Source organism: Pinus tabuliformis, chromosome 7, assembly GCF_031772625.1.
Source record: "Pinus tabuliformis cultivar Carrire ecotype Pingquan chromosome 7, CPIR1, whole genome shotgun sequence".
NCBI classification, from domain to species: Eukaryota; Viridiplantae; Streptophyta; class Pinopsida; order Pinales; family Pinaceae; genus Pinus; species Pinus tabuliformis.
In genome coordinates, this window is record NC_142293.1 from 216,328,836 (window position 1) to 216,354,478 (window position 25,643).

A 25,643-nucleotide genomic window follows, 5' to 3' on the forward strand; every position below is an offset into this window, starting at 1 on the left:
AGCCGAGAGGACTGCTCTGTTGCGTTCGGAGCATCTGTTCCAGTGAGGAACCCCTTTCGTTTCACGCGAAAAGGTTTCTGGTAGCCCTAGCTGCGTCATTTTTCAGATCGGGAGGTATACAGTGTTTATTTGCAGTTTACTGTTATTTTCTCTCTGCTTATTTCGGTTTCCGTTTATTTAGCCTTTTTTTAACCGGATCTATACCTTTCATTTCTGCGTATGCTCTTTGCCCTGCGACTCTGTGCGATCTGGGCAAATCAGAAACAGAAAGGAAGGATTTTTCTCATGCGTATGCTCTTTTCCCTGCACCTTAGTGTGATCTCGGAAAATCAGAAACATTGAGAAAAATATTTAGTTTTTCGGCTAAAGCTAACTTTGAGCCGCAAGGTTCGTTTTTCTTTGCATATTCGTGTTGGGTTTTGTGTTTTGTGTTTTGTAGGGAAAAAGAGCTTTCTCAAGGCAAGCACGCAAACCAAGGCCCCCCTCTCTCTCTCTCTCTCTCTCTCTCTCTCTCAAATTTTTTGTATAGATCAATTGGTTCAAAGCTATTTTAAGAGAGTAGAGGTCTTGGGTTCAAGTCTCCATTTTGTGGGGGCGGATTTTTTCATTCGCGCACTTTTCCGGCAACTTCAACAAATTTTTTTTCAAAAAGCCATAACTTCTTCATCCGGAAGCCTTTTTCAGAGCCGTTTTTTTTAAAACAGCCTAATTTTTCGAGATCTATCCATTGGAACACTTACTTTCAGCATCTTCAGCTTCAGTTTTTTTTTAAAATGGAAAGTCCATGCCAAGTCATTCTTGACAGCACTAACTACTTCCAATGGATAGCCTACATGGAAGATTTACTTAGAAGTAAAGGTCTCTACAGAATAGCCACAGACCAAGAGAAGAAACCAAAAGATGAAGACAAGGCTGCAAAATGGGAAAATAGACAAGATCAAGCACGTGGTTTGATAGGGATGTCTATTTCTCCTGATCTTAGATTCCATATTGCAGAACTTGAGACTCCTCATGAAGCATTGGAAAAACTCACTAAAGTTTTTGGGATTAAAAATGAAATTAGAGCCCATCAACTTGAAAATGAGTTGCTTACATTGGATCCTAATAATTTTTCTTGCATTGAAGATTTCTTGTCCAAATTCAAGACCCTTAGATATCTCTTGGAAGGTGTTAAGGTTAAGAAAGAAGATAGTAACCTTATTTATTCCATCCTTACTAAGTTGGGACCAGCCTACTCTGTATTTGTTTCCACCTTCCATTCTACAAGGGAAGCTTTCATTTGTCAAGGAAAAGACTACAAGGCCCCTTCCTTTGACTCTTTTTGTGATTCTTTAATAAGAGAACAAGAAAAACTCTTACACCTTGGTCTTCTTAATCTTGGAAACTCTTCCACGAAAGCGTTAGCCGCCCAGCAGCAACCAAATTCAAAGAATCCTAAGAAGTCATATCCTCAAAAGAATGGTCCTAAACCAACTCAGCCTCAAAATGAAAGATCATTTCAGCAAAATGATAAGACCAATAAAAACAAATGGAAGAAGACTGATAGACATTGTAACTTTTGTAATCGAGATGGCCACTTAGAATCTAAATGCTTTAAGAAGATGGAAGCCTTGGAAGCCGCAATGAAGAAACATAACATCCATGTGGAGCATACTTCAACTTCAACTTCCGGAATGGCACTTTCTGCATGTCGTTGTCAATCATCTCAGTCTGGTTATGCATTAAATGTATCTTCTTCTTCTCCTTCTCATGAGTGGCTCATTGATTCTGGAGCCTCTTATCACATGGCCAAAAACCAAGCCATGTTTTCTTCTTTAAATGATTGTAACACCAAAAATATATATGTTGGTGATGATAGATCTCTTAATGTTGTAGGGACTGGAACTGTTCATCTAGACAATGGTCAGTTTAATGATGTATTATGTGTTCCAACCTTATCCTGCAACCTTCTATCTGTATATCAGATAACTCATTCAGGTGAAGGTAAAATTGTTGAATTTTCACCTCATGATGTTGTAATCAAGGATCTAAGAGATCCTAAACAGATTCTAGCTACTGGTATTGCTGATGATTCCACAAGGTTGTATAAGTTTCACAACTTTGGGTCATCAAATCTTCCCTCAGTATTTGTTGCTCATAATGATGAAGTGAGCAAACTTTGGCATGAGCGATTTGGTCACTTAAACTATCGCTCCCTTCAGCATCTATGTAAAGAAAATATGGTGACAGGTCTTCCTATGGTATCTTGCAGAGATGGTGTTTGTTCCGGATGTGTACTCGGAAAACATCATCGGGACAGTTTTGACAAACGTGCCTCTTGGCACGCCTCAGCCCCTTTACAGCTTGTGCACAGTGATTTATGTGGTCCACTTCCTGTTGCTTCATTCTCTGGCTGCAAGTATTTCTTAACTTTCATTGATGATTTCTCCAGACGCACTTGGGTATACTTCTTAAAACTCAAGAGCGAAGTATTTAACACATTTTTGGCCTTCAAAGCCTTTGTTGAAAAACAATCTGGACATCAAATTCTTAAGCTAAGAACTGATAATGGTGGAGAATATGTTAAAAACACATTCATCAACTTTTGCAACGAAAATGGAATTCAAATGCAACATACTGTTCCATACACTCCACAACAAAATGGTGTAGCTGAAAGGAAAAATCGCACCTTAAAGGAAATGGCTAATTGTATGCTGCAATCTAAAGGACTCAGTCTTAGTTTTTGGGCCGAAGCAATTAATTGTGCAAATTATATAATCAATCGCACTCCTACTAAGGTTCTAGAGAATATCACTCCAGAAGAAGCTTGGAGTTCCATTAAACCAGATGTAAGTCACTTTCGTGTTTTTGGAAGTGAAGCATGGGCCCATATTCCAGATGAAAAGCATAAAGCTTTAGAACCTAAGAGTGAGAAATGTACTTTTGTTGGATATTCTGAAGATGTAAAAGGTTATAGACTTATTCCATTTAAGTCCAAAAATGTTATCATTAGAAGAGATGTAAAATTTGATGAAAATAAATCGGCCTGCGAGCCTAGTCCGGCGGATGTGCCACCTCTTCCTATCTCTTCTACTTTTGAAAACATTTCTTCTTCAGATGATGAAAGTGAGGATGATAATCCTCCCCCACCTTCTCAGGATCCTCAACTTCCAAGATGGGTCCGTGCTACTCGGGATGCAGCAGGTGATCTTGCCGGTGATCCTACAGATCAGCGACGTACACGTTCTCAGTTTGAAAGAGCCTCTTCTTTACTGGCTCAAGCTCCAGTAAATCATGATCCTGACACTTTTGCAGAAGCTTCAGGCCATCCACATTGGGAAGCAGCTATGAATGAAGAATATCATTCATTGTTGGCAAATGATACATGGGATCTTGTTCCTCTACCAAAGGGACGCAAACTTGTTAGATGTAAATGGGTTTACAGAACCAAGTATGGACCAGATGGGAAAGTTGATAAACATAAAGCTCGTCTTGTTGCTAAGGGCTTTTCACAGGTTGAAGGCATTGACTACACTGAAACCTTCTCCCCTGTTGCCAAAATGAACTCTATCCGCCTTGTTCTTTCCCTTGCTGCCTCTTTAAAATGGGAAGTCCATCAGATGGATGTTAAATCTGCCTTCTTGCATGGGGACTTGCAGGAAGAAATCTATATGGAACAACCCATTGGCTTCATACAAACAGACTCCAGCCTTGTTTGTCGACTTAAGAAATCCCTTTATGGTCTCAAGCAAGCTCCTCGGGCTTGGTATGCCAAAATGGATAGCTTTCTTTTAGAATCTGGCTTTTCTAGGTGTTATTCTGACAATACTGTCTACACCAAGAAAGTGGGCAACTCTCTTATCATCCTTGTTCTTTATGTTGATGATCTTATTCTTACTGGTAGTGATCCCAACCTTATAAACCATGTGAAGTCCAGCTTTAAAAGGAAATTTGAAATGACAGACTTAGGACACTTACACTATTTTCTCGGTCTTCAAGTCTTGCAATCCAAGGAGGGTATTTTCCTTTCCCAGTCCAAGTATGCTTGTGATATTCTTCGTCATTTTCACATGGAAGACTGTAAGCCAGCCCCTTCTCCCTTTCAGTCTGGAGTCAAACTTTCAGTCTCTTGTACTTCTCCTGAAGTTGATGCTACCTTATACCGTCAACTTGTAGGAAAACTCTTGTATTTAACCCATACTCGTCCTGACCTTTCCTTTGCTGTTGGTTGTTGGCCTTGTTGCTCGTTTTATGCAAAACCCCCGTGAAAGTCATTGGAAAGCAGCTAAAAGAATACTTCGTTATGTTCGAGGTACAGTACAGTTTGGGATTCATTACAGTGCCAAAGCAGCTCCTCTATTAGTTGGTTTCACTGATTCTGATTGGGCTGGTGACCCTGATGATCGGAAGTCTACTGCCGGTTATGTCTTCACTCTTGGTTCAGGACCTATTACATGGGCTTGTAAGAAACAGGCTGCCATTTCTCTTTCGTCAGCAGAAGCAGAGTATCGTGGTGCCGTAGAAGCTAGTAAGGAAGCCTTGTGGCATCCTATCAGAGTTTGGCTTTGAGCAGCAGCATCCAACCACACTTTGGTGTGATAATCAAAGTGCCATTCAGCTATGCAAAGATCCAGTCCAGCATCAGCGCAGCAAACACATTGAACTACACATGCACTTCATCAGAAAGCTCATTCATGACCATGTTCTTGAAGTGCAATATTGTTCAACAGATGATCAGGTTGCAGACATCTTCACAAAGGCTCTCACAGAGGCGAAGTTCACTAAACTTCGATATATGCTTGGAGTTCAGGAAGTTGTCACTAAGGGGGGATAGGCTCTAGTGCCTCCTTCCTTCTCCTATTGTGTCATATTTGTAAATCCTTCAATCCTATCCCAAGTTGTTCTTAAGGGGGGATGTTAGGATATTCCGACACATAGGAAATAGTTAAGTACAACTTGGTCTAGTTTAGAGTTAGGTATAGAGTTAGGTAAAGTGTGTTTCTTTACCGTTGTACATTTTGTAACTTACAATCCGACGGTCACGATATGTAGTGATCCGACGGTTCATTCTCTCCTCGGTATTACCGACACTTGATCCGTGGCTTGACACCCGATTGGTCCATGAGTTCTATTTAAAGCGCATGGAGGGTCATTGTTCGGGTAATCCGTGCATGAGAGAAGCTTATGTAAATTTTCATTCTTTGATTAATAAATTGCCTGTAGTAGCCACGTTGGCGCAGGCCGTGGACTGTTTCCCTCTTTGAGGGTTTTAACCACGTCAAAAATACTAGTGTATTGATCTGTGATCTGGTTGTGAGCGGTGTCCTTTTGGTGTTCTTTCTGAGGAACTTACCCTGTAAATTCCTACACCATTGTTCACGCTTGCAGTTCAAATCCACGCAAAGACTGCTCTAATACCAAACTTGATCCGAGTTGACTCAACTCTCGGATTTAACCAAGATGTTTTGCTTTCGTGATATGATTATAATTGCACTTAAAAATACCATAAAGGCACAGATATGCATGTTGTAAATAAGAAGGAACATGTAAATCATTAGCAACATAAAATAACACGACGTTGATAACGGAGTTTGTCCAGGAGGGACTACGTCTTCGGGCCCCGGTGTCTAGATGGTGTAGGCCGTTGCATTAAGTGTTGTCAATAGTGATGATGTACATAGGTGGTGACGTCACTATCATACAAGGAAAATGTCCTCTTGCAGGAGTGGCTCTACGAGATGTTCCGCTACAGGAACTCTCAATCAAAAGGACTCCTATCAGTATGACATAAACTCATGCATGATGATAATGAGCATCCCGCCAACATGGCATAAAAGGGATCTCAATGCAAACATACATGGCGACACATGAGTATCCCATCAACATGACGACAAAGGGATCTCAAACAAAACATGATGAATCATGAAAACAAGTACATCCCATAGATGATTCCGTGTCACATCAAGCATGAATCATGAAACAAGTAAGAAAACAAGATCCCACATCAAACATCAAACAGGGATCTATGCAGCACAATGCATCTCATAGCAAAAAGAAGTACATGAACACACAGCGTATAGCTCACATCATGGGGCCATCTGAAGAAAAGGATGTCAATCTCGCGACGTCGGATCTCATGGAAATCACTGCTTGCACATGGAATACTGACACCTGCACTACACTTTGAAAAGTGGCCGAAAAATAAGATGCTCAAATGGAAAATCTGATTACACCATCAGATTTGTGGCATCGAATAATGTAAAATCGACTGTCAAATTTCTAAATTTTGAGAAAGTGGAAATCTGGGGCTACAAGAATCTTTTAGATTCCTCCAAGATTCCCTCCTCCGAGTCATCTGAAGATCTGCTGCTCAGATCAAAATTCTAACTGCGCCATCAAGTTCGTGTCGCTGAGAGGTGTATGATAGAGATCAGATTTGTCCAATTTGGACACTGGCAAAATCTCGCCCTCTTGAGAATTTGGCTCAATCATGGTTTCCCCTGTGTTTTTCCAGGTTCATGGTTCCACCTACAATAAAAAATATAGTCTCGATTTCCATGCCACGCCTTGGCCCCCGCGTACTGAGCAAATGAGGGTTTATATAAACTTCGTGGGCAGAAATTACAATGAAAAGGGTCGTTGGCCTAATGGCTAAGTTTGGCGCATTTGTTGGAGGTGGTTCCGGGTTCGAATCCCCGCGGAACCAAATTTAACATATAAATGTTTTTTTTGTAATAGAGTGCAATTATGAGTGGGGCGCGGACTTTTATGGCGCTACCATTGCATGTTTTAAGTTTGGGTTGCCATAAATAATGGTGGAACCGTATTTAAATGGTGCGTTTTGTTTTGAGGTTTGGTTGTATTATGGGGCCGGCCCGCGTGGGCTGGGCGGGTTCAATCCCTGCTGGCCTCACATTTAATTACGGCATATATAATAAATGGTGGTTGGGGTGTGGGCCGAGTCCACCGAATGTGGCCCACTCACCCCCATACATTAACATTGTTTGATGTTGGTTGGACCGGCGGGGGTCATGGCCCCTCGGTTCCTTTTGTTATGTGGTTGGATGGGGCGCCGACGGGGGTCACAACCCGTCGGCCATATTTAATTAAATTTTGATATTTAGTGTTGGATCGTTGGGGTGGTGGCGGGCTTGGTGACCCACCACCCCATAAAATATATTTTTTTATTTTTCAACAACAAACACATTTTTTCGAGTTTGTCTAATATAGGGGATATTAGACAAATTAACGATTCAACAAATTCACCCACTTTCAGGAGCTAGGTTTCATGCCCTGGGGTCAGTCAAATTGTAGGACACTTGAACCTGGCCCACAACCCAACTTTGACCAAAACATTGACTGGCTCGTTCTCCCTCATACGAGCTCGAATTGACGAACCGTTCGCACCATTGTGATCAGGACGACAAGATCTACGCTCTAGTCTTGGTTCGAAAGCATTCTGATCACTTTGATTTTTGAGCTTCCATAAGCCCTCTTTGTTCAGTGTGTGTCCCTGGAGCCACTTGGATCAACAAATGGGCGAGGAGTCATATGAATGATGCAGGTGACGAAGATATGAATGGCACATTACATAAGCTACAAGGTGGCTCTCAAGGGTTATTGGCTACCAACTAGAAGAAATGAATAGGAGAGAAGTTTCTCCTAGGGGTTACCCACTTTTGGTGAATAACAGTCCCTTTAAGAAAAGTTGCCTTCACATCTATCTAATGTATCCTCCATCCCATAAATGAAACTAAGGACATAACTGCGCTAATGGAAGTGTACCTGGCCACTGGAGAAAATGTCACCTCATAGTCTACTCCCTCTTTCTAGGAAAACCCTCTTGCCACAAACCTAGCTTTGAACTTCTCAATGCTACCATCTATTGCATGCCTGATCTTGTAGAGCCACCTAGAACTCAATATTGACTTGCCCGTTGGTTTTGGAATTATTTTCCAAGCATCATTCTTCATGATGAGGTGTACTCAACATGAATCCTACCATACCTATTGGATTGTTGCCTTTTGAAAGTTCGAAGGCTTGAAATATATGGCATTGTGCATCAATGTCATGTAGTCTAGAAACTTCTAAGTGAACCATTGAGGTATTCTAACTAAAAAAGGAAGCAACCATTGCCACCTCTTCTCTTTAGCTGAAGGTTGTACTACTCAAGAAATCATTGTTGACCCTATCTCAACCTCTAGAACTGCCGACTCCTCATCTTACCGAAGTTAGACAAGTAAACACAAGTCTTTGAATAGAGCCAAGGAAAATAAGAAGTACGACGGATCTATTTTCAATATTATAACGTCACTTCACTTATCTCCTTGGCTCGTATCATGTCGGTAAGTAACTAGAGATCTAAGAAAGATAAGACATACATACATAACTCTACTATCGAAGGAATAGGCTCATGGAACTTGTTGGAAGCAAAGTCTTCCTCAATTTACATCCCTACTTACTATTGTCCTCCTCTGCTTTGGAAGATAGACCTTGTACGTGTTTGAAGTCACACTGATACCTACAAATAAACCCTTCCTGTTAAAGGGTTCCAACCTAGTCCTCTTTCCTACAGCTACATGGATTTAAACTAGATAGCCAAAGATGCAGAAATCAATGTTGCTAACATCGACATCAACAAAAAATCAATAAGGATCTGAAAAAGCATAAATCATTAAACTTGGGAAAATATCGATAAAAATCAACTAACTTTAGCAAAATTAAAAAAAACACATAAATATTCATTTTGTTTTCAATTTTTTTAACATATAAAGAAACAACAACATCAAAAAAATGCATTATCACATAAACATGAAAACATAAATAATATATAAGATGTATAAGATGTCTAATGCTACATCACACATCAACATTGAATCATGTCTCGAATCCTAAGTACTGACACAGCCTCAAAATATCAACAAAAAATATAATAAATCTATCTCATCATCATGAGTCATCTACAATGAAATTAGATACAAAAACTAGTGATTTCCTCTACCACTTTTACGAGCAAAGGTAATGGCTTTTCCTCTAGAGGAATAAGACCATGGGACTAGCATTGAACTTTGATGTTCTCTAAAAGAAGAGGTACACTCTAACATCCTCTATTGGTGCCAATGCTACTGCTAAGCCTAACTCGATCTATCTGAGTCACTAAAGGAGGTGGCATGACCTCCTCCTCCTGCTCCGCTACTCCCTTTCCAATGCTACCTCCTTTGGCACCTCCTCTTCTAACCAATCAGAGTGATTCCATGACATAGGTTTGGGTTTCAACCCTCCATGCAGCAGTGGTGTCAATCCCATCCAATGAGATGGTGCCTATGTTAGGTGTTTTTAGAAGTTGCCTCACCTAAAATGGGAGATTATAGTAAACATAGACCATGTCCTTAAGGTGTTGGGGCTCCAACATATATGACGGTCATAAATTATAAATTAAGAAATATTGTACTTAAATTAATAATTATAGATATTTTCATATTTGGGAGAGTAGGATGATCTTCTAAAGTTGTTTTTCCTTGGAGGAGGTTCAATCCATTGCTGATCATCTTTGTGATGGATGTTCTTGGGAACATCAGCAGAACTTCTTGAAGCAACAACATTTCTAGATTCTCCTTTAATTTTCTCCTTTAAAGGCTTGGAGCTTGTGTCCTCCTTGCTTGAAGATGTGCCTTCATAACCAAGACCTGTTTTATCACCTGGAGATTTTTGACAACTAAGAATGTTATCCAACACTAGTGATTTGTTCAAGTTCTTGTTAAGCTTATCAACTTCAACCCTCAATGTTACAACTTCCTCTTCAAGTTTCTTACACTCTTCTTCTTTCTTATTCATCTGGGTCTTCATCACTTCCTCAATTATCTTTGCTTCTTCAAGATGGACCTTTAAAGTGATGTTTTCTTCATCATGTTTTTTAAGTAGGGTTCTCAATTCTCTGTTTTTATTTCTAAGCTTAGCATTTTCATTTTCACTATTCTTCAATTTTTCTTGAAGATCTTCATCTTCCTGTTCGTGTAAAAAATCCATGATTGCAATAAACTGGAAACTATTCTTCTAACTGATGTAGTTTATTTGTCTTTTGTTATTTAATTAATGACAAATAACGAATAGGTCACTACTGCAATCTTCACAATTAAAATAAACCTCATAGAAAATAAATCAGGAACTAAGAAATAGAAGCAAACACATAAAAACGACACCAAAGTTTGGACTAACGTTCCCGGAAAAACCTCAAAGGGAAAACCAATGCAACAAATGAGGATTTATATTTTATTATCTTCAGCAAAATAAAGAGTACATAGATCTGCTTGCCAAAACACTGGCAAAGCTTCGGAAAATTTTCTCCATCACTCCAACTAGCAGATTGACCTCGAAATCTTCTGTTTCCCATGCAAAATCAAACTCGATCCCCCTCCATTAAATGCACGAAAAAAACATTGTTGCGGGAAATTGGAATTTTGTTGATCTTGCACTTCTTTGGTGTTCTTGCACTCGCACTAAACAACTCGCTTTGACCTTCGGAATTGATTCCTGGCAACTGGAAAAGCGATCTGTTGCCTAGATCTGCTCATTAGAGAAACTCGCACACCCTTCCTGCTAGTAAACTCGGCCTCTGCAAATTTTAGTGGAAATCTCCCCTCGATACCCTCTCTCCAATTTCTGTTGATCCTCTCCCTGATGCTTTGTTGGCTCGAACTCTTCCCTCGCTGAATGTTGCGAACTAGGAAATTTGCACTGCCCAACTCTCTTTCTCCTTCGATGTGTCTTCTCCAAGCCCCATCAACTTGCTCTTATAAATATCTCACTAGAGCACCAATGGCCAAGGGATCAATGGTTCAAATCATCTTAGACTCTGTCAAATTACTTTTGAGAAGTCTCTAGAGAAAAAGTCGATTTCCTTAATTAATAAACTTTAATTAACCAGTTTTCCTAAGTTAAACTTAGGAAATTTTAATTATCCGGTCAATTAATTTAATTAAGGTGTTTCGGATCCATATCTCGCAAAACCATTTATGGGTATTGGAGATCTCATGTTCCTTAGCCTTTCTGACACCTTAGAGACTAGAACACTTGTCTTATGCTACCACCATAATCAAAAACTAACACTCCCTCTTAGCGAGGAAGGTGTTCCCTCCTCAACATTCCTTCACTTCAAACTGTAGCTGGATTGTCCACGTTGTTGATGTCTAACATTTGTTGCATCTCCTTTCTTCACATCTCACATTGATTTGACTCCCTATCACTGGAAACCACTGTGAAGAAGCGAACTAGTAAACATTTTCCATCAACAACTACACATACTCTGGTCCTCCTCACACTGTTGTTGCTACTTCTCTGTTGATGATCCTACACTTTTGCTGTAACTACTACAATAGTGAGTCTGATCTCCTCAGAGCCTGAAGCTCTAAACTTCCATAGCGTTGCTCCCTTTGAAGCTAGACTCTCTCTAAGTCTCGATCTCCTAATTAGAAATCACTCTAGTTGGAATTGCATCTAAACTGCAACTAAGCAATTCGCACTGCTTGTGCCACTGTAACTAGCTCTACATTGTCTCTCAAGAACTGACTACAACTAGCTCTACTGACACTAAACCTGCTACTATGATACTGTGGGCCCCTGTAGCAAAGGTGATGGTCTTATTGCAACAACTAGACTCTACCCATCTTGACACGCTAAGGTATCAAGCCCCAACTCCACCTGGAGATATTGCTGCTATCAGTGCAAACTCCTCCAATCTGGCAGTCAACTCATCAATCTCTTTTGAAGTTGTTGTCTACTCATGCTTCTTGTCCTTCTTCCTTCGAGGACATGGGAGACATAGTGGCCAAATTCACCACACCCAAAGCAATTAAACCTCAACAGCTCTTTTTTCTTCTTTTCACCTCCAATTAAGCCTTATCACTGACTGGGACCCATCTTCGCCTTTCCCTTACTCGCAAGGGATGCATTCTCCTCATCCTCCTCCTTCATTGCCTTGCTGCTATTGCTGATAGTACTTGATGCAAGACTAAGCCTCAGCTCCTCCTGAGTGAAGTCATTCCACATACGATCCCATCCATGTAGTGTATCTCGCCCAGAAATAACTTGGACTAATGTATACCACTCCTTGTTGAAGTCATTGAGAGTTGTCCGCACTAGTTCACTTTCTTCTAGTTTCTCACCCACTACCGCAAGTTCATCTCTGACCATCTAAATTCTAGTGAGATAGGATGTAACGCCTTCTCCCTTCTACATCTTGGTGGTCCTCAGCTTCTCCTTGAGAATCACTTTACGATTCTCTGATGGATTCTCATATAATTTTATGATGGCATCCCATATGTCCCTTGTTGTATTCTTGTCTACAATATTCAAGACTATGTGATCCCTAACCCCATCTAGGACCATCCTCTTAGCTTTGGCCATTTCTTTCCGAGATTGCGGTGTTGGGATTGCACAAAGCCTACGAGCTCTCACCTTCAGGTTGCTAGGGTTTAGAACGTTGCGGGAATATTGCAGAGTGGAGTTGGTGAGGTACTGTAGTCAGAACAGTACCTGACAGAACAAGGCCAGAGGAGTTGCTACCAAGGGTTTCTAGCTGAGGAACCTGAATCAGTGGTGCGGTTGCACAAGACGATCAGAGTAGGGGGCACCTCGACAGCAGCAGAAGGATTTCTAGGGAGGGAAATCAGGACTCAAAGGGAGTTCAGAAGAGAACTTCCAGATGGGAAGTAGAGACTCAGAGGAGTCGAACAAAGAACTTCCAAGAGGGAAGTAGAGTAGAATCATGGCACTACACGGAGTAAGAGACCAAGATAGACTGGACGAAGCATTGAACTTCACAATCTGGAAGGCCAAAATCTTATCCGTACTTCACAGGAATCATCTCAAGAACTTCGCCTTAAAGGTAATAGCTATCCCAGTGGACCCCAATGATAATGACAAGTATGAGGAGACGATGGCAAGGGCCAAGGGCATTATCCTTGACGGGGTCAGGATCATGTAGTACCACACATAGCTGAGAAGGAAACGGCATTTGAGATGTGGGAGGCTCTCAAAAAGTTGTACCAGCATACTTCTATGCAGAGAAGAATGCTATTTGAGAACCAGTTGAGGTTGTATCAGATGAAGAAGGGAGAACTGATTGACACCTTCCTCGGAGGACTGAATGAGATTCGAGATCAGTTTACTGCTATAGATGCGACACCGAATCAGGGGTTGATGGTGAGGACAGCCCTGAATGTTGTCACAGAAGACTGGGAGGTGCTTGTCCAGAGTATACTAGGCAGAGGGACTCTCCCACCTTGGGACGAGATGTGGGCAGCGCTTCGCCAGGAAGAGATCAAACGGCAGTCGAAGATGGGTAGCAACAGCAAGGGGATAAAAGTCAAGCAGGAGGAGGAAGACGTGGCCCTAGCATCTGAGGGAAAGCAGGAAAAGCGGAAAAAGAAAGATCACTCCAAGATCAAGTGCTTCCACTGTGCGGAGCTGGGTCATTATGCGACCCAGTGTCCCAGGAAGAAGAGTAAGGGAGAGTCTTCCGACACTAAGGCAGCGCCAGCACAGGCAGAGAAGGAAGTTTTGACAGACGATGACTGTGCCATGAGTGCACATGCGCCACTTGAGAAGAAATGGGGAGACATCGAGCTGTAGTCAGGCAGACTACAGGCAATGAGGGGCAGGATCCTCGAGGTACCCAGCCTCTTGGATTAGACCTTGCTACGGGAGCCCTAAAGAGGAGTAGCAAGACTGGCTGAGTCGAGTAGAGACGGGTGCAGATGGAGCGGCAGAGAAAGCTACAGTGCAGGAGTCCCGAGACAGCGCAAGGCTAACAGGCTGTAGCAGTGCGAGAGATACAGGAGTGTTGCACCAGTGCAGGATGGCACAAAGAGGTGTGCAACAGTGCGAGATGCAGGGAGTTGTTGCAACGGCGCAGAGGTCAGAGAGGGAGCACTTGTCAGCGGCAGAGGGAGCTTCAGCATCAGTGGGTGTCTCTAGCCCAACAGGGAGGTCAGATTGGGAGATCAGTTACTTACTTCTCAGTAACTGAGTTGCAGTGCAGCAGTGGGCAGCACGATGCAACATGATGAGAGGTGCAGTGCGGATGCAATGCTGGGAGAAAGGACCAGCAACAGCACAGATGCAGAGGGAGTTGTCGTACAGATGCAGCAGTGGCAATGGCAGAACCATGGGCAGCAGTATAGGATGCAGCAGTGCAGAGGATGTTGGGCAGGAATGCCTAGCATCAGAATAGGTACCGATGTCAAATGATCAGAGTAATACTCAGTGAGGAGTATTGTTAGAGCACAGTCCTCGCTAAGAGGGAGTGTTGATTTGGGGTAGCATCGGATGTGCTCCAACCACGAAATTTGGTGGAGAGGTTGGGGCACATGAGATCTCCAATACCCAGAAAGCGTTTAGGCAGATTCTAAACAGATCAATAGATATTAAAATAATTAATATTTTTAATGGAGTACCTAAGTCTAAACTTAGGGAAAATAAAATATTAATGTGTATTAACATGAATCTGTGTTAGAATGGTCCAAAATACATGGATCAAACCAGATCTAATCTTAGCCATTGATTAGGGACTTAATCTCGATCGTCGAGATGTCAACAAAAAAAGTATAAGAGGAGGCTTGAGGGTCACTTGGAGAATACACCAGAATGATTAGTCATTCTATTCTCTAAAGCAAGGTTTGTTAAAGAGAGATAGAATTAGTGATTGGGAGATGCAGCTGAGGGGCATTTGAGTACAGAAAGACAGAGAGGCAGAGATAGTGTCGGGAGAGCAGCGCAGTAGCCAAGGAGAGTGACGCAGAGCCAGCGAGGGCTCACGCAGGGCCACGCAGAGGCAGCTGGGAGTTGTGCAAAGCCTCAGAGAGGCCAGCGCTGTTGACGCAGAGGGCCAGAGGGCTGACGCAGGGCCTCCCAAGGCTGACGCAGACCCATCCGGGGTGACGCAAGGCCAGCATGAGGCATAGAGGGGCTAACACAGTCCAGAGAGAGGCTAACGCTGGGGTTTCTAGGGCAGATTTGTGCTAAGCAGCTGTCGGAAGGATTATCCGGAGTTTTAGCTAGTAGATTTGTCAGAAATTGAGGTTTACTGCCAAGGAAATTCTCTGTTGGGTAGGCCAGTTTCGGCACCCATATTGTACTTTGATATTGCTTAATAAGAAAACCCTCAGATAGTTGCACCGGTTTTCTCACATTGGGTTTTTCCGGGAAAATTAGTCCAAAAATAATGGTGTCATATGGCGTGTCTGTTCTTTTGTTTCTTTTAGTTGCTAATCTATAATATGTTGAGCATGCACTAGTGTTTATTTTCAGTATTTACATTGTAAATAACTTGTTAAGGAAAAATAACAAATAGGTAGGAATAAATCAGATAAAGTGCATGGAAGGTTTCTAACTAAGTAAACTTAGAAACTTCAACACTAAAGGAAGAAGATATAAAGAATAGTAATAATAAGAAACATCACAAGTAATTATCAAGATCAAGAAAATATTTACATCCTTTCTGATTTTCCAACATGGTTTCAGAGCTTTGGTGAAGAAGAAAAAGGCAGATCCATTTATAGGCACTATCTCAGGGAAGGAGTCTATCATATTCGAGGAAGATGTCTAACTCTAGCAAGGATGAGAAAACAATTGAAGAAGCATCTAACTTCAGATCCTAGAAGAAGAGGATTGACCTAATCCTCGAGAAGAACAAGGTGCTAGATTTGGTAAAAGGAAATGTAAAGAAGCCTATAGAAGAAGCTAGTGATGCCGACAAAGAAAAATTCAGGGATTTAGAATTGGTGGCTATCTGATGGTAGAAGAATAAAAGACAATCTTGTCCCATTCATAACTAACATCAATCATGCTTAGGAGATGTATGAAGCCTTGTCGAAGTTGGTCACTATTAAGAACATTGGTCAAGTAGCAAATTTGAAGAATGAACTGAGGAATATGACTAAAGAAGATATTATGCCAACCTTCTTTGTGAAGATAGCTAGACTCAGGGATGATCTTTTGGCCATCGATGAGATTGCTCCAGACAAAGAATTGGTGATCATTGCTATATTGGGATTTCCACCCTCTTGGGGTGCATTTGCTTTAGGTCTCAATAGTTGGAAGGTAGCTCCCACCTTTGAAGAATTATGGACCACATGTAGTCAAGAAGAATTAAGGATCTCAATGGTTTCCAATCCTGAAGGAGTATCAAATGCTTATGTTGCTCATCATAAAGGAAATAGATGAAAGGGACCAAGGAAGAAGTTGACATGTCTAAGATAGAGTGCTATCAATGTCATAAGAAAGGTCACTACAAAAGTGACTATCCCAAGAATCCAAGGAATAAGAAGAGAGGAAGAGATCAAGCCAACTTTGCTGAAGAAGGAGACTCAAAGAAAGTCAAGCCTGAAGAATCTGACATTAGGGGCTTACGCTATTAAGTTGTTTGATGTACATAACTTGTTTTATATGTTTTAGAATTTATAGGTTTTTAACATATCTTTGGAAAAGACATTTTTGTATTGCTTTAAGTTTGTGGTTTCCCTCAAGATTTGGATGGAGCTCCCAACAACTCTCAAAGATAAGTATCTCATATATTTTCAGTTTTGGGTTCATGTACTCATTTAGTTTTGATTATATTATATACTAATCACCTTTCTCCCTTTGTTGTCTTGATCAGGGAAACATCCGAAAGAAGGAGAATCTCTCAAGACAAGGTTAGTCAAGATTCAAAGGTATGCTTTGAATACATTGATTGAAAGGATTATTCATTTGATGATCTATTACTAACTTTGTTGTGACTAGCTATTGAATCTTAGTGATTCTTGTTTGGGTGATTCATCTCTTGATAAATCTACCCACCCCACTCATATTCTTGATTGACTATGTAGAACCCTAGACAGGTTCCAGAAAACCCTAACCGAAGGGTATGCTAATATGAATGTCTAAAACCCTAAACTGCATAGGGATATTGTGAAATGCTAGCTAAAGTTTTATTGATGATGTATTGTTTGGGATTTTGATGTGATCTGGAAATCCTAACTTGTTAGTGTTGAATGTTGAGGTCTAAAATCCCAAACCTTTGAAGTTTTGGTAATGTTGGGTTTTCTATGTTTCTACATTGGAACCCTAGCTCATTAGGGTTTGGTGGAATGTATGTTCTACATTGGAACCCTAGCTCATTAGGGTTTGGCGGAATGTGTGAGTAAGACCCTTACATTGTCTTAAAAATGTTTTCTTTTGTATGTGTGTGTTTGTCTGATCAAACCGCAGTATAGTCAAAATGATTGTGTCTAACTCTTATTTGATATTGTTGTGAAGTTGGGTTTGACTAACACATGATATGAAATGTATTTGCATGATATCTAGGCATCTATATAGATATGTCCTTTTCGTTAAAAGCCTAGGTTCGTCTAGGTCAAATGTATTTATGTTATTGGACATATGATATGCTTATGTATGGTTATAAATTCCTAGATATGTGTTCACCTAGTCATTAATGGTCATGAGTCTTAGGATTTAATGGAAGTCCTTGTCTGAGATTCTAGGATGATGATATCTGAAAATCTAGGGTTTAGCAGCTAAATCCTAGTAGTGGCATTGTCTAGTGTGAAATGTAACAATATGAGATCTATGTATGTAATGACTGTTGAGATTGTGAAAAATGGAATTCTAAGGTTTTAGAATTAAACCTTAGTCAAAGTAAAATCCCTGGAATATGATGATTTGAGATTTGTATAAATTTTGGTGAATTTGTGAATTGTACGATTTTGGAGTTGAACCTTAGTTGAAGTAGAAATCTCTGATGAATGGTAACTATATGATAACTTGAGATGTGTTGAAATTTTAATTTTTGGTTGTGATTGATGATTGCTAGGAAATCTAGGGTTTGCAACTAACCCTAGTGGTAGTTGGTCATGTTAGTGACTAATTGATAGTTGATTGAAAATATAGGGGTTGGAATTAACCCTAGTGGAAGTTGGTCAGGGTAATAACTAAGTTGTGATTGACTTTGATTGACTCTTTTATATGAAATCTAGGATTTGTATGAATCCCTAGTGAGAAGTCTAACATATGTATTTTGAAAAGTTGTTAGATGCCTTGTAGATCTACATGTATTTTGAATTGTTTCTAGGGTTTGTTATATGTTGTAATAAGGTATGTCATACCTTTGGAAGACATATTGGAACCCAAGATGGAATGAATGTTGTTATGAAATAGTCTAGGGTGTGTAACTAAGTCCCTAGCAAGATGTCGAAGAGTATATTTCTCTTGTTTGTAATTGATTTTGGGTATCTATTATGAATAAATTTGAAATGCATATGTGATTCTGATATGGCTAACATCATGCTTCTATAGGTTTGGTTGTACTTGCTATTTAAGCTATGCAGGTACACAATCATCAACTTGGTGAAGATGCTCGATGTGACAAGCAAGTTGTGTTGGTACACAATCTTCAACTTGGTGAAGATGTGATAAGCATGATGGGGATGATGATAACTCTGATGAAATGGTTGGAAGCCACGAAAGATTCTCCGCCGTCAAAAAGAAGAAGTTGATCCCCCAGAGGACGCATGAATAGAAGAGATCTCCCTAATATTAAGAGAGAGTAAGGATAAAGAGGTGCTTCTTGGTTGAGAGGGAGGGCTTAGCTTGGTGTTAATTGAAGAATGATTTTTGAAGGATATGTTGTTGCATGAGAAGTAGGAAGTAAATCATATGATTGAGGAATCTTTTGTCAAAAGATTCGGTTGATAATCCTACTATGGAAAGTTGAGAAGCAACATCAAGTTGTCTATAAGACCTTGGAGGTTTGTATTTGACTATGTACATATGAAAGTATATTATTAATTGGCGTTGTGTTTGTACAGGTGTATCTCTAGAAGGATTTGATAGCATGCTAATTACCAATCAGTTTGATTGGGAGAGATTGTTCATTCTTGATCTGTTGGATCAAGGGGTGTTGAAGCTTTGTGAGTGAAGCATTGCCTGGGGAGACACCACGCTGGCACTCTGTCTTGATGTCTGGAATTCCGGAATTGAAAAGGTGGTGTTGTTTATTGAGCTCTGTTTTGGACACACACCTGTATGTTTGGGTTGGTCGTTAGCAAGCCTGATGGTACCTAGAGGGGCTAAAATCTTGAGTCCACCTTAGTCCCACTTGGATAGATTGCCCTGGTTAGGAATCTAGTCCATGGCATTGCGATGCCTAAATTGTTGAGTGACTGGTTGGATAGATTGCCCTGGTCAGGAATCTAGTCCATGGCATTGCGGTGCCTAAAGTTCTTCATGGTTCATATAGTTTGAGATCTTCCATTGTATATGTACATTATGAATACCTCCCTAGTTAAGAGGAAGTGTTGGAAAATGTAACTATGTTCGGTCTTCAATAATGTACTTGAGTCATTATGAAATGTACTTGTCAAAAGAATAAAGAAAAGAATTACTATTATTATTATTATTATTGTGACTTATTACAACATGGGTTTCATGCTTGGGTCACCATGTTTTAGGCCAAAGTCCCCATTGAGGACTTCTAGGATTTATTATGAGTCTATAGAATTATTGTACATTTAAGAGACCCTTATTGGGCTTTTGAATCATGTAAAAAGGTTAAATATTGAGTCAAATATGAATTATAGAACCTCCACACCATGTCGGCCCAAGGGAAGATTAAGTCGGCCTAAGACCCTATTCGACCCCATAAGAAGCCTATAAAAAGAAGGATATCGAATTCATTTGGAGCATCACTTCTCATCAAGTTTGAATTCTCTCTATTGGGCAGAAGTGCGAAAATCCTGTTGACGGGCAAAAGTGCGAAGTGGGTAGCTGGGAAAGTTTGTTGCCGGGAAGCCAAAGTGAATGCGAGTTTGAGTGAGCCTAAGGAGTCAAAGAAAATCGGAATTTTGGCAGTGGTCTCTCTCTATTTCATGCTCTGGATTGGGAGATTGAAGTCTTCCAAATTGGTATGTTGCCGGAAGCTGTCAGCTGCTGCAAATTGCTGCATAGTTGAAGTTGTTGAGAAGAGCTCAATCTTCTGGAGGCTGACTTGGTGTGGAGGGAAGGTTTGATCTTGGTCTAGGGTGAAAAGTCTCAAAGAATACTATTGAAAGGAAGAATTACTTTGACAGGGTTTTCCCCTCGAGGGGGGTTTTTCCCTGGCATGTGCCTACATCTTGTGTTAATTGTTTTATGTGTTGCTGCTTTTGGTAGTTGCTTGATGAACTAAAGAAAGAAGATATAAAGAATAGTAATAATAAGAAACATCACAAGTAATTATGAAGGTCAAGAAAATCTTTATTTCCCTTCCGATTTTCCAACAAAAAGTGTCTTCTTCCTTCTTCTGACATTTTTCTACCCCAACAACTGTTGCAGAAAATTGCGTCCCACCTAAAGACTACTCAACGTTGAATCTCCTGCTGCGATGCTCCCTCTACCACTAACAAATCATGAACTGGAAATCTTATCTCTCTGTCATCTTACTCAAAGAGAGATTTTCCTCAAGAATCATGCCCTCCTAGCTTGGGCTACGCAATCACTCTAGGGATTCAATCTGCTGCCTACGCAACACTTCGATCTCCCTTCTTCTCTTTAACAATGTGCTCTTCCAGTCCGCTCTCTCGCTTCACCTTCGCTCTGATACCATGTGAAAATTTGGAGACCCAAATGTTGATTTATGGTAGCATCGGATGTGCTCTAAGTCTCAAAATTTGGATGGAGGCTTAGACACATGCATTCTCCAATACCCAGAAGCCGTTTTGCGAAATTCCACCCGGAGATAGTTTTATTAAATTAATTAATTATTTTTAATGGGACACTAAGTCTAAACTTAGGAAATTAAAATAATTAATGGGTATTAATCTAAATTGTGGGTGTAACTTCTAGAAGAAGACGAGGATCAAGCCAAAATTACCTAAGCCATTGATTAGAAGTTAATCTGGGTCGTTGGTTGTCCAACAGAAAGATATAAGAAGAGGCTTGAGGAGCACTTGGAGAATACACATAGAGTAGAGATCAGTAGATCGAATTTCTGAAGCAAAGCAGCCGTCAGAGAGAAATTCGAAGTGATCTTTTGTAGTGAGGGGTAGGGATAGTATCCGGTGGGGAGTTTTTCTAGGTCGGAGAGTACAAGGCAGATAGGGTAGAACAACGTCTAGAGAGAGGTTGGCGCTTGCCCACACAGAGCTGACGTAGTGGCAGCGCAAAGCCTACAGTGAGATCAAATTCCTACTTAGGAAATCGAGTTTCAGAAGCCAGGGGCCGAGGTGTGAGACCGAGAGGCAGAAATTCGAAGTTTCCAGCCAGCAGAGGGTCAGAAGGAGGAGTGCAATCCCCAGCAAAGGTGACGCACAGACTGCATGAGGTTGACGCAGTTCTGCGAAGAGGCTGATGCAGAAGGGACGCAGAGGCTCATTACCAGCGAGATCAGAGTCGGATCTTCCATTGACATGGTGAGGTCATCTCACTACTTGTTTTGTCTAGTTTCTCTCTGTATCAGATAGCCAGTTGGGCATCCATCGAATTGTACTCAGAATTACTACTGCATAATAATAAAACCCTCAGCTACTGCACCAGTTTTCCCACACTAGGTTTTTCCAGGGACGTTTGTCCATAAATAACTGTGTAGATGTGTGTGTGTTGTATCTATTTCCTGTTCAGTTTCTTGTTTCCACTTATAATTAAACAGTGTAGGCTGCAGTGTATTCGTTTCAGTATTTGTTGTAGGAAACAGTGAATAATTTGCTTCAGTAATTAACAAATAGGAGAAATGTAATCAGTTGCTCTAGTAGTGATTCAGGATTCCGAATTTTCACATGGTATCATAGTTGCAAGTGAAGCAAGAGAGTAGAGCTGGAAGAACTCGGCGATGAAGAGAAGGAGGGTTGAAGAGTTGCATAGGCAGCAAATCAAATCCCCAAAGGGATTGTGCAGTCCAGGCTAGGAGGGAAAAAATTTCGAGGAAGGGCTCTCTCTGAGTGAATCGACAGAGAGGTAAGACTTCCAGATTGAACTTTGCCAGTGTCTAGGGGAGCAGCGCAAAAGCTTCAGCGAAGAGGAGGCTTCTGGTGAGACGTGGTTTTCTGCAAGTAGTTGCTAGGCAGAAAGACGTCAGAGGGAAGAGAGAGACACGGTTGAGGGAATTCTTCCTTAGAGGACTTCCAACCAAGGAGTCTGAATTCTCATTTGCTGAGAAGTAGCGGAGAGGGGCAAATCTACAAGCTCCAGCAGGGAGTGCATAGACCAGTCTAGTGTTGCACAGAGGAGAGAGGAGGCTATTCAACTTTTTCGTTTGGCAAGGATGGCAGCCAGTGGGTTGAGAGATCAGGATCGATTGGATGGTGCATCCAACTATGTGATCTGGAAGGCAAGGATGTCGTGCCTTCTGGATGAGCATTTTCTCAAAACCTACGTCGACAGCGTGGTAGTTGTGCCCGCGGATCTAGATCCGCTCAAGAAATACAAGGGAGAAATGGCGAAGACCAAGAGAATGATCCTCGACGGAGTGAAGGATCATATAGTTTGTCAAATCACTGCCAAGAGGACTGCCAAGGAGATGTGGGATGCATTGTCAATGCTGTATCAAGGATCTTCCGAGCAGTGGAAGATGTATTTAGAGCAGAAGATGAGATCTTTGCAAATGCAAAAGGGGGAGTGCATTGATCCATTCCTCACTATGCTTTAGCAAACCCGAGATGAGCTGGCAGTTGAGGGGTCAATACCTCAAGGTTCTAAGATGATAAGACTAACCCTAAATTCAGTATCTGTGGAGTGGCAAGTCTTTGTCCAGAGCATCCTGGGCAGGGTGACTTTGCCAAACTGGGATGAAATGTGGGCAACTCTTAAGCAAGAGGAGCTGAGGAGAGACTTGGTCAAGTGTAAACTTGACGGAAGCAGCAACAGTGGGTCAAAGCCCAAGGAGGAGGAAGATAATGAAGCCCTCATATCCAAGGGACAGCAGGAGCACTGGAAAAAGAAGAAAGATGTTTCGAAGATCAAATGCTTCAGGTGTGGTGAATTCGGTCACTACGCAACACAGTGTCCTCTCAGGAAGAAGGACAAAGATGAGAAGCATGATCCGAAGGTTGCAGCCGCGAAGATCAAGGAGGAGGAGTTTGCCATAATAGTCGAGATACCTCTAGGAGGGAGGTGGTTTGATTTAGAGTTGTAGTTCGAAAGAGCTACAGATGAGCAGGATCCTTGAGGAGCCCACCTCTTGGATCAATTCCTTGCTACGGGAGCCTAGATCAGTAGTAGCAAGATGGACCAGTGTCAATTGGTGCAAAGGAGTGCTAGAGTGACAGTTGCAGTGGCTAGGAGCGCCAGTGATTGAGCAGCGCGGAGCTAAATTTGACAGCAGTGCAGTTGGCACAAAGCAGAGGTCAACAGCAGCGCAAAGGCTTCAAAGGGTCAGCGTAGAGACTAGCGGCAGTCATAACTCTAGCAACGAGATGCATCATACTGAACATCAGTTCAGTAATTTGGGATGATTTCCGTTGTTGATGCAGTAGCAGCAATAGTTGGAGAAAGTTGCAGCGTAGATGCAGTTGGCAATGGCAGTGCCAGCAACAGCATAGACACATAATTGAGAGGGAGTTGCAGTGCGGATGCAATATTGATAGTGGCAAGGTCAGCAACAGTACAGATGCAGTATTTGCACAGTAGTTGAAGCACAAGATGTCAGACATTAGCAGCGTAGAAGGAGATGTTACAAAATAGATTGATGCTTCAGCAAGATGCATTACTAGAGCACATTCCTGGCTAGGAGGGAGTGTTGATTTCTAGTAGCATCAAATGTGCTCTAAGTCTCAAAATTTGTAGGGAGGCTTGGACACATGCATTCTCCAATACCCAGAAACCGTTTTGGGAAACTCCACCTGGAGACAGTTTTATTAAATTAATTAATTATTTTTAATGGGACCCTAAGTATAAACTTAGGAAATTAAAATAATTAATGGGTATTAATCTAAACTGTGGGTGTAACTTCTAGAAGAAGACGAGGATCAAGCCATTGATTAAAAGTTAATCTGGGTCGTTGGTTGTCCAACAGAAAGATATAAGAAAAGGCTTGCAGGGCACTTGGAGAATACACATCGAGTAGAGATCAAAAGATCAAATTACTGAAGCAGAGTAGTCGTTGGAGAGAAATTCGAAGTGATATTGTGCAGTGAAGGGCAAGGATAGTATCCAGTGGGGATTTTTCTTGGGCCAGAAAGTACAAGACAGAGAGGGCAAAACAACATCCAGAGAGAGGTTGACGTTGGCCCACACAGAGCTGATACAATAGCAACGCAGAGCCTAGAGGGAAATCGAATTCCTGTTGAGGTAATCGAGTATCAGAAGCCGGCAGCCGAGGTGACCCTGGGAGGCAGAAATTCGAAGTTTCCAGCGAGCAGAGGGTCAGAAGGAGGAGCAGCACAGTCCCCAGCAGAAGTGACGCAGAGGCTCATTCCCAGCGAGATTAGAGTAGGATCTTCCAGTGACAGGGTGACATCATCTCACTACTTGTTTTGTCCAGTTTCTCTCTGTATCGAATAGCCAGTTGGGCATAAATCGAATTGTACTCATAATTACTACTGCATAATAATAAAACCCTCAGTTGTTGCACCAGTTTTCCCACACTGGGTTTTTCCGGTGACGTTTGTCCAAAAATAATTGTGTAGATGTGTGTGTGTTGTATCTCTTCCCTGTTCAGTTTCTTGTTTCTGCTTATAATTTAAACGATGTAGGCTGCAATGTATTCGTTTCAATATTTACTGTAGGAAATAGTAAATAATTTTCTTCAGTGATTAACAAATAGGAGAACCGTAATCAGTCGCTAAGGTAGTGATTCGGGATTCCAAATTTTCACACCAAATCCCTACTGCAGCAAGCTGATATTACTTCTACTTGTTAATTCATGCAAATTATTTACTGTATTACACTGCAAATATCGAAGTAAATACAACTACAACCTTCACTAATTAAATTATATGCGGAAACAAGAACTGAGCGAGAAGAAATAACACACACACAAGTGACACCGTTGTTTTTGGACAAATGTCCCCGGAAAAACCGGTGCATCAGCTAAGGGTTTGTATTATTATGCAGTAGTTTCTAAATACAATCTTGGAATGCCTTACTAGCTATCCAATACAAAGAATCTGACTGGCAGATAAATTAGTGAGAAATACCTCACACTATCACTGGAGATTCAACATTGATCCAAGCTCTGGATGGAAAGCGCCACACTGCCTCTGCGTCAGCCTACGCAGTGCAGCATCACAGCTACGAGGCTCTGAGTCACCTTTCTTGTTGGTCGATTTGCCTCTGGAAGCTTCGACTCTCTGCCATTACGGTTTCAAACCTCGGCTTCTGGCTCTAGAACTCGACTCTTCAGCAAATTTCGAATCTCCCCTCAGACTCTGTGTTGCCTCAACGTGGCTATGCACTGCCTCCCTACAAGTTTTGAGGCTTAGAGCACATCTGATGCTACCAGAAATCAACATCTTCATCACCAAGACCTTTTCTCTGAAAATGTTATCCGAACTTATCTCCTTAAGTTACATTGAATCTTGTATCACTGAAAACGTACTGAACATGGTTACTCATTTTCTGAAGTGACCGAATTGTGTCACTATGCCTTTCAGGATGTTTTTGAATTCCTTTTGACTTGATCTTTAATACAAATATGCTCAACAAATGCACCCACC

The 25,643-nt window shown here is 41.3% G+C and overlaps 1 protein-coding gene across 2 annotated transcripts in view; it reads right to left on the reverse strand.

Moving 5' to 3' along the window:
• Nucleotides 1–25,643, reverse strand: part of LOC149246620 (pterin-4-alpha-carbinolamine dehydratase 2, mitochondrial-like) — a 151,434-nt gene that overhangs the window by 74,493 nt on the left and 51,298 nt on the right. The window lies entirely within an intron of this gene.